General features: G+C 37.2%; 1 protein-coding gene across 3 annotated transcripts in view; it reads right to left on the reverse strand.

The window, feature by feature from the left end:
* The window catches only part of LOC145999525 (uncharacterized), a 156,446-nt gene extending 147,274 nt beyond the window's left edge, over positions 1 to 9,172 (reverse strand). For all 3 annotated transcript variants that reach the window (XM_083136560.1, XM_083136552.1, XM_083136525.1), the window contains exon 1: positions 9,086 to 9,172. The gene's annotated coding sequence lies outside the window, so the exon portion shown is untranslated. The remainder of the gene's footprint in view (positions 1 to 9,085) is intronic.
* Between the last annotated feature and the right edge of the window lie 373 nt (positions 9,173 to 9,545).

Raw genomic sequence — 9,545 nt, forward strand, 5'->3', positions numbered from 1 at the left:
CTTATTAGCATTCTTGTGGAGAGAAATGCAATTTAATGATTCTCATTACATTTTAAAACAAAATTCTGGTAGCTTGATGTGGTTTAGTAACAAGAGAAAACACATATTAAGATTTGTAAATATTCTGAACTACTTTAAATTGTTTCAAAGTACTGATGTCTGTAACAGTATGGTATCAACTCTATCCTAATTTTTGCACACATCTACAACCAAGAGGCTTGTTTGAGAAGAAAAATATGTTGCTTTCAGTATCTAATCCAGGAAAGTGCAAAAAAAAAAAAAAGTTCAATTTTCAAGGTTTTCCAGGCAATTGGGAAGTTCGACATATCACAGTTAATTAGTAATACATTCTTCAAAAGTCTAATTTCCAACTACAGAACCCTGGTTTTACATCCTCCTGCATTATAAACTACCTTCTCAAACTACAACAATTCAGAAAGTTTCAAGTATTAGAAGCACAACAATTCAAAACAATTGTACTTATTATACAATGTCTATCATTTTGAATGGGGCTATTTGGCAATATACCTTGCACCATTTTTCAAATCAGAGAATTTGCTCTAGGTGTTCATCAAAACAACATACTCCATTTTCAAGAGCCATGTTCTGCCAGAACACCACTTTTACCTATTGTATTACTAAATTATACAGAATGTTGTCATACACCACCAACAAACTTTCACAGTGCATTTTCATAGTAACATTTTGCCCACTAAGGCCTTGTTTGGATGCTAGAAGCCCTCAAAAAGTGCAATTTACAGTCTGTATGTATGCAGCTGTGCACTAAAAATTCATTGTTGTCACTGCCATACACATTTTTAGTCATAAAAAAGGTCAAGTGCTCCCCTGTGCTTAGCACCATGCCATGAAGGTGTACAGGGGGTGTGGGGGTAACGCCCCACACTTTCTTGATCTGGTCATGAGTGGGGGTGATGTGATCAGCATCACGCCACTGACCGCCTTTACCCCCCAGGGTTTCCCCCAGGTACCCATGTCACATAAAAATGCAAAATTTCTAGTACGATAGGTACATTTTTTTAGTACGATTCGTACAGATGGTGCAAGCAATTGAGAAAACTGACATCCCATAGAGTCTGAATATCTCTGGACAAAGCTTACTGAGCCCTTCCTTAAAGCACAAACATGAAAAAGGATATGTATAATGTCCCCACATTAATTACATAATTGTGTAATTTTTTAATTAACAAAAACAGTATTATGTACCTAGTCTTACCATAAATACTGTCACAACTTTTGAGGGTGGCTGTACCTCCGACCGTAAAAGCGTGCACATGCCGGAGCTGTGATGTGAAACGTGAGTCATTGCTGGTTGAGCTGCAGAAGTGGAAAGTCTTGTGTTTGATGAAGTGTTCAAGATGGAATGGGGCGAGTACGAGAATCGTGTGGCTGTTACAGCTCTGCATAAGGTAGGCAAATCTCCAGGGGACAAAATGACAGGGTATATGCCAAATCCGCTAGAGAAGCTGGTGAAAAGGGTCCAGAGGGGTCATCATCGTTCATCAGTCATGGTGTGGTGGGGTGTCAGCTATGAGGGCACAATGGACAAAAGGGGTCAAAACATCAGCCAAAGTGTACCAGAAGACAGTACTTGGGAGACTAGTCAAGAATATCAACAACACCCTCTGCCATGGGCAGAACTGTAGCTTCCAGCAGGATTCAGCCCCAGCACATAAGGCCCGAACAACACAGCAGTGGCTGGAGGCAAATGTTCCAGACTTCATTTCCACTTTAGATTGGCCTACTGCAAGTCCGGACCGAAACTTTATGGACTACAAATTATGGTCCAAGCTTGAGGAGATGGCTTGTAACAAGAGACATCCCAATATTGAAAGTTTAAAGCGGTCTCTTCTGAAGGCAGTTGCTGAGTTTCAAGTTGCGTAAATCAATTGATGAGTAGCCACAAAGACTTAAGGACTGTGTGCGTGCTAAGGGTGGACATTTTTAATAATGATTTTTCATGCATCCATTTCAGTAATGTTATTAGGATATTAAAATACCTCTCAGCATTTTGTGTCAATTTACTTAAAACTTTGTGACAGTATTTATGGTAAGACTAGGTGTATATATAAACAATTGTTAAAAAAAATTACCTCCAATAATAGAAAAGGTTTGTAATGTGTAACAATAATTGCCCTGCATTCATGATCACAGGGTACTCACAAAGGAACAGGCATGCCCAGGTTGGGATTCAACATGCTCAGTCACAGGTCCAAAGATTCTGCAAACCAAAATACATTTGGCAAAGCAATTATTTCTTGTCATCATGGGAATTTAACAGAGGCGAGATATCCAGTTGTCAGGAGATGACAAAGAAAAATAATAAAAATATTACATTTTAAATATTTTAGAGAAGAACCAAAAAAAGAAGTCAGAATATTCCCATATTTGTGCGAAATTAGTCAAATGGCAGCATGAAACAGCTAGGAATACGCAAAAGTTTAGGGCATCGAAATGAGAGCATAGGCCCACTACGTTTCCTCTTGAGTGAAATGCTGTTATCTGCGATCATTATGGCACCCCAGACGAAATCTGGTGCAATTAGTTTAGAGCATCCATGCCTCCACTATATTCGGTAGTTTTCGGCATGGTTCGGCAGTGACAACAGGCGAAGCTAGGCATGGCTTAGAGCCTGACCTGAACGAAGATACTAATGCGGTTTTTGTTGTAATTGACAAACTCTCTTGCAGCTGGAAGTTTTTCATAGTTTCCTCTATTTGAACTGTTAAAATTACAAAAAATTCAAATCATATTCGAAAAGAAACAATTTTCCTGAAAATATGCTTGCGGACTTGCAAATACAGTTTATTCAAATGTTTTTTATTACAAGGCCTTAGAAATGTCTTATAGAACTGCAACAGTCTAGGATAAATCTCCAAGTAAATTGGTAGCATTTATGATAAAAAAATAATAATTAGATCACGCTTTTAAGGAAGTTCTCCGTTTAGCTAATTTGTTTTGCACACTATATTAGCTAAAACAGCACGAGTTGAGAGTTTTCTGCTCTCAAAATAATTCACATTTTTAAAGATCAATGCAAGAGTATAGCGGATGTGTAGTTTGGCACTATAATCCAGAAAAAGACCTATCCTGGAGTAGTAAGAGGAAATTAAAAAATGTTAAGAATTTAGATTTCACTAATTCTCCACGAAAACAGGGAGGCTAAAGTTTCGATACAAGTAAGGTAAGATTTAACTTAATTTTACTTCATAATTCATACATGGCAATTTGTTATATTTAATTACAGGAGGAATGCCAATTAATCAGATTTCATAATTCTCATTGTATGGGACAGCTTATTATATTTCTGGTCGCATTAATGTCCATGGTATTGCAGATAGCTTTTATATTTGAAAACTTTGGCATTTATCCTGCAGAATTATTGCAAAAACCCCACCCCTTCCCGGTTAAAAGATCGATCGTGACATTCTTGCGATAACTACGTAAAAATGTCATGCCTCACCAGTGGAATTTAACTACCCCAAATTTTCCAGAGGATGAGAGTTCACTCCCAACCAACGAAAGTTACAAAACATAATTTTTGGATGAACCTGTCTCATGACTAACTGCAGGATGGGATGATTTATCTTTATTATTATTATTGCAATCTTTACAGTGGCCAGTGTGTAAAGTATGGCTATGACTCACATGGGTTCTGTTGTTTGTTTGTGTGTGTGTGTGTGTGTGTGTGTGTGTGTGTGTGTGTGTGTGTGTGTGTGTGTGTGTGTGTGTGTGTGTGTGTGTGTGTGTGTGTGTGTGTGATATGACAAGCATGGTTGAGCAACTTGGCTGTTATGACAATTGAGAAAACATTCCTCTGAATCTCGAAAAATCACAAGAAATATTTAACGAAAATGTGGCCCAGAAATTCACCCAAAAAAAAGAGAAAAATGGAGTTCAAGTGCAAGTACAAGATTTATAGTAAAAAGTTGTAAATAATTTTACACACATGTAGATCTTCCTAAATTGAAAAATATAGGTTGCTACTTTTTACAAGCCATTATAAATTAGTTTTTTTTTATGTCCATGGCTTACTACTGTTTTAATCATGAGATTTCAATTTAATCATTTAAAAAAAATGCAATAAGTAAATGAGGAAGAGCCCCTCCCCTCCATAACAGGTTTTCTTTTTAAATTCAGACACTATGTATGGTGAGAGGCCTAGTCTTGGACTCAGCACATGCCACTGTTTATTAAAATTTCGGTAACCACCAAACGTCTCTAATTCCCTTATTTTCGTATTTTTCACATTGATACTTACATATTCTGCATTCGTAAGGATTCTTCTATTTCGCATTTCGTTTTTTGCAGGCAAATAATCTGAATTTTTGAAATATCGAGTATTTTTATTTTGTTCGCTTTTGCTTGAGTTACACGCGATATGGCGGAGAAATTTTGACTAGCGTAGTCCATGATCAGTGGTTATGCAGTGTTGCACCCTTCTTCATAGAAAAATACCTACTTTCGTGTTACTGATTTTGTATTTTTTCCAGGTTCGAAAACTCCACGAACCATGCACGGATAGCCCCACGAACCATGCACGGCAAGGTTAGGTTAGGAAACATAGTTAAATTTGTTTTTCAAAATTAGTATTTTTTTTTTCGGGTTCGAAAACCTCATGAACCATTCATAAATAGCCTTAGAGATACTGGGCGAAAAAGGGGGTTATAACCCCGATCAACCTCACACTGAGCACGCTACTGATCCTGTGCACGTCATGTTGTCGCAAGTTCGTAATCAGAAATGATGAACAGTAACTCACGTTTATTTACATTCTAGAACTGTTACACAGTTACAAAACCACGTATTTGGAAACACTGACCGGTTGTTACGTCATGAAACGCTCGCGAATATTTGGTTCATGTAGTAGACTGACATCAAGGGAACAGCTTTCGTGCATCGGAGTTACATTAATGTCGAAAATTACATGGTTTACCGGCAAAAAAAATTTCAACGAGGTGAAAACAAACTTCCAAGACCTTCCTAAAGTATAAACAAAGCCATTTCGGTAAGTACTTTCTCCTGTAAAATTGAAGAAATAAGTTTTGGGGATACGAAAATTTTACCATAACTTTTTCCTTGGTATACTACAGAGCATTCCCTCACATTTGCTACAAGACTCGGCGGCAAGAAGCCCAGCGTCGGCGCTAGTCTTCCTGGTGAATGGGTCCACCAACAGTTGTACGCTACAGTCTGTTTTTTTCGCTCTCCCTGCCTTCGCTTTTTTCCCTTTCTGTTCAAGTTGCAGACTGACACCAGTATAATCCTGTGTCGTGTCCATGTGTTGAAGATTGTGGCTTAATATGCCAACACAAAAGTTTACATTACAACAAAGGACTTATCTTGTAGGGTGTTACTTCAGAAAGATGAATTGTGGAGAAGTGTGACAACGTTTTGCAACGAAATTTCCTGGTGTTGCCATTCCACATAGGACCACTATATTAAACCTTGTAAAAAAGGTCAGTTCTGAATAAAAGTGGAAAGAAAAATGGGGAAATCTAAAAAATAAAATATACAAAGACAATCTACACACCATCCATGAGTTAAAAGACAGTACTGTATGAGAAATCTGAAGAATTACAGTAGACAAACTTGCTTGTGTAAATGCCAATTTCCTTCGGAGATGCCAGGAATGTGTTGCAGCAGAGGGACATCATTTTCAACACCTTCTGTAGTCAAGGTTAGTACACAATATGAAAACTGGGTACTAATTTACTATTCCCTGAACAAATTTCTTCATTTTTACACAAGAAACTACTTATGGTAATAAGTTCCTGTAGCATTGTCTAACATCTGGAAGGTGTTTTCTGTGATGTGGGAATGTATCATAGCAGAAATTCATGGATTTTTTTTTTGAAAATTAATTCTCCGACGGACAATAGCCTTTGGCACGTACACCTTTGTAGATCATTGCACGTCGTTCTTGTGTTTTGTTTATGTTCATTGGGATGCAGTGTTGCAACCTTTGTGTTTCCAACCAAAAAATACAAACCTACTTGTCGTGGATGCGTGGTGAAATTCATACCGGGAGCCCCACAAACCATTGACGCATAGCCCCACGAACCATTTCAGTTAGGTTAGCATAGTTAAAATTTTGTTCGTAAAACAATGCAAAAAAGTTATATAAAAAAAAAATCAGTATTTTTTTCGGTTGTTGAAACACTGCATAGCGGATGACAATCCACAAAACACGACGCGCGACGAGGCACGAAGGTGTACATGCCATATTGTGTTTTCCCCAAGCGAAAACTATAAGAAAAAAGTACTTGTAATGTGATAAATTGTAATTACTTTCATAAAAAAAACGTGAATACACATTAAACAATATACCGCGAAGCAGATAGGTAAGTACGAATGTTAAAAATCACGAAACAAAGAAGTTGCAGGTGTTCGGGGAATAGTAAATTTTTACCGAAAACTGTAATTTTAATAGCAGACTCTAGCGCATGTCGCGGACCCGTTCACCGGGAAAGACAAGCGCTGATACCTGGCCGCTTGCCACAGAGTCTCGTTGTGAATGTCAGGGAATGCTCTGTAGTACCAAGATTTATAAAAATGTTGAAAATATGGGAACTACAGTGTTCCCATAACAAATTAACAACGCTAGCACCATTGCTCCCATGTCAGGGTTTCAAATGGGGTTGTGGATCTATAGCATGTTCCTTCCATTGCTGGCTAGTGATGTTCATGTTCTCAGAAAGTGTAACAGTGTGCAAAAATTGTTGTGAATTCAAATATCATCAACTATGCTATATTTATTTTGGTGCCTGTAGATTAGGTTAGAATATCGTTACAAAATAAACAGTCTTTCTTTCACTAAATATAGTCATGAAGAAACAAGACTCAAAATTTTGTAACTTTATGAATACAGTAGGCGAAAAAGGACCCAAGTTCCTTTTGTTTTATTGCGATTTCATGATGCTACAAATGCAATTTTTACATGGTTCGATTTCGATGTACGTCTGTTAACACATACTGTGGAGTTTTAGCGATTACTTAAGGTTTTGTTCAATATATGCTTTCATGGTTAGGTTTGGTTCCCTTAGCATTAAAATAAAGTCTCTAAATACATTCTACTAAGGTTCCGATGTACTTCTACATTCATTCCCATGCTTCTATAATATTTATTGTCGCTTGTCGACTGAGAATATCTTGTCCATGAGAAGTGCGTAACGTAATTTTCAAGGTTTTTTTCCAACATAAATAACTTGTTTTCGAGTTCAAACAGTGCTCATTACTTTAATGAAGGTTCAAATTTCGTGTGACAATGATTTTCAAAATTCTACGATAATTAGTCTTTGTGCTAGGAGAAATCACAAAACAATCAGAACCGTTACCCAAAAAAGTATCAGCAGTCCATCTTCATGAAACAAACCTGCCTTCTTGCATGTGAGAAAACTTTACAAATCACGCAAAAGCAACTTTAGGAACACACCTAAAACTGTACACATTTAATTAGGAGCCACGCGGGACAGTCACAATTTTGATTTTCTGCTTCTGAGAACATTACAGTTACCTCTGGCACCAGTCTGATTCTTAAATAAAAATTCGACCAGAACGTTTGTAAAAGCAATACACTGGCAACAATAAGTGGCAGCGCATCGAGCAGGGGGAGAGGAGCAGTTGCAGATTCTTAGGGGGTGGCAAGCAAGAGAGTAGCCTTCACCTGCCTATTAAAAAGTAACAAACTTTATTTGGATGTCGTCTTCCAAACACAATCAGGTAACACTTTACTATACCTGAGACAGATTTCTTCAAATTTACAGGAGAAAGTACTTACGCAAATCATTTTCTGTAGTGTTGTTGATGTTCGGGAATGTAATTTTGATTCATTTTAATGCGAATGCATGTGGTTTTGTACGAAAATCTATTTCCGACGCGCTATTGCTGCTGCCGCCATTTGCTTCCTGCATAAGAGCACAATACGCTCTCGTATTGTTCGTATATGCTAAATTGAACGAAAGGAGTGCTAATGTAACCAAACCTAACAGGCCTAACCTAACCTAGTAGGCATACCTCGTCCCCGTGATGGTTTGTGGGGCTATCGTGAATTTTTGGGCTAACGTCAATGGTTTTTCTGGCTCCAGGAACGATCAACGGTAAGCTATCGCCATGTTGTGTGTGGAAATAAACAAGAACAGTAAGTACTCGTAAATGTAAGAAATATACATTACTTTCCTAACAAATTAAATTATTTCACCTAAATAAGTGTTCCGGAATGCAGAATAGTACGTTAGCAATGTAAAAAAGTGCGAAAGAAATGATTCCCAGGTGTCTCAGGTATAGTAAAGTAGTACCCACAATCACACAAAGGCCCCTTCAGTATTTTCTTCGAAACAGCTAAATGAATCATGGGAAGCGAATAACATGCTGGTCCAATGTCATCCCATGTAATTATTCTAACATCTAAATGTTTCCTACATGTAAGGATGACACATTTGCAATTGGTCATAAAATTTGTAAACAATATTACTCGCATCATTACCTGCAGTGGTAATACAGGTATCTCGCATTTTTTTAACAGCATACAATAAAACAACCCTGGTATTACTTTAAGTACCGAATATGACAGTGACGAATAACTGTCATTCAACCTCTATGCCTTTACAAAAACCACTTCTATGTATAAAATCACGCTACTGGTTCGTACTTAATCCGAAAATCCTAACACGGCTCCGAACAATTTACTTCCCACATTATATTTGTTCAAAAAATGTGCTTTCAAGCAATGTGGTTTGGCTTAGATTTTCACACCACATATAAATTAACACAAACACTGTTTGAATATGTACCTTATTGGCAACATTCCTTCCAAAGACACCTATTATTGCCACATATTATATATTATTACAATGACTTAATGTAAAATCATTTTAAGATCTAATGATCAAATTCGCTTCGGGTGGTGGCCATATTTATTCTGATGCAGACGCAACATGGATGGAGCTAACCGCTAACATTCACGATAGCAATTGGGTATCTATTACAGTAAAACAATATGCATTTACCACATAATTACGACCTTACACATATTATAGGAACAACCAATATTTGCGTCTTGACTCACCAACAGAAAGCACGATAAAAACCCTATTTTGTTGACTAATAAACAGTCACTTCTCTTTTCACAAATCTGCACATTACGTCATAAACGATATTGACGCCCTCCAGGAATAAATTCTGCAAGTAGTATCTACAAACAAATGCCGATCACAACTCACAGGCTGCAATTTACTTTGACTAATGATATTCATTCAAAACTTTTATTATTTGCGGTTTTTCTAAGTTGTCACTTCTGATATATGAATAATGTGCAGTGTTATATCAGTCAGTTTAAGGAACAATACAAAAATAATCTTCACCTTGCTGATCAAGTTGAATTGTGATTGGTTATTCTTTTCTGCAAATGCGTAAACGCGCGAAAAATTAATTTGATCCAAGAAAAGACTCTATTTTGCAGGGGTTTATCCAGGATTTTTCCCTTGGGGGGGTGTAAGTTTCGGGAAGTTAAGTGCATATTTTGGACA

Source organism: Lepisma saccharinum, chromosome 1, assembly GCF_977018435.1.
Source record: "Lepisma saccharinum chromosome 1, izLepSacc3.1, whole genome shotgun sequence".
In the NCBI taxonomy this organism is placed as follows: Eukaryota; Metazoa; Arthropoda; class Insecta; order Zygentoma; family Lepismatidae; genus Lepisma; species Lepisma saccharinum.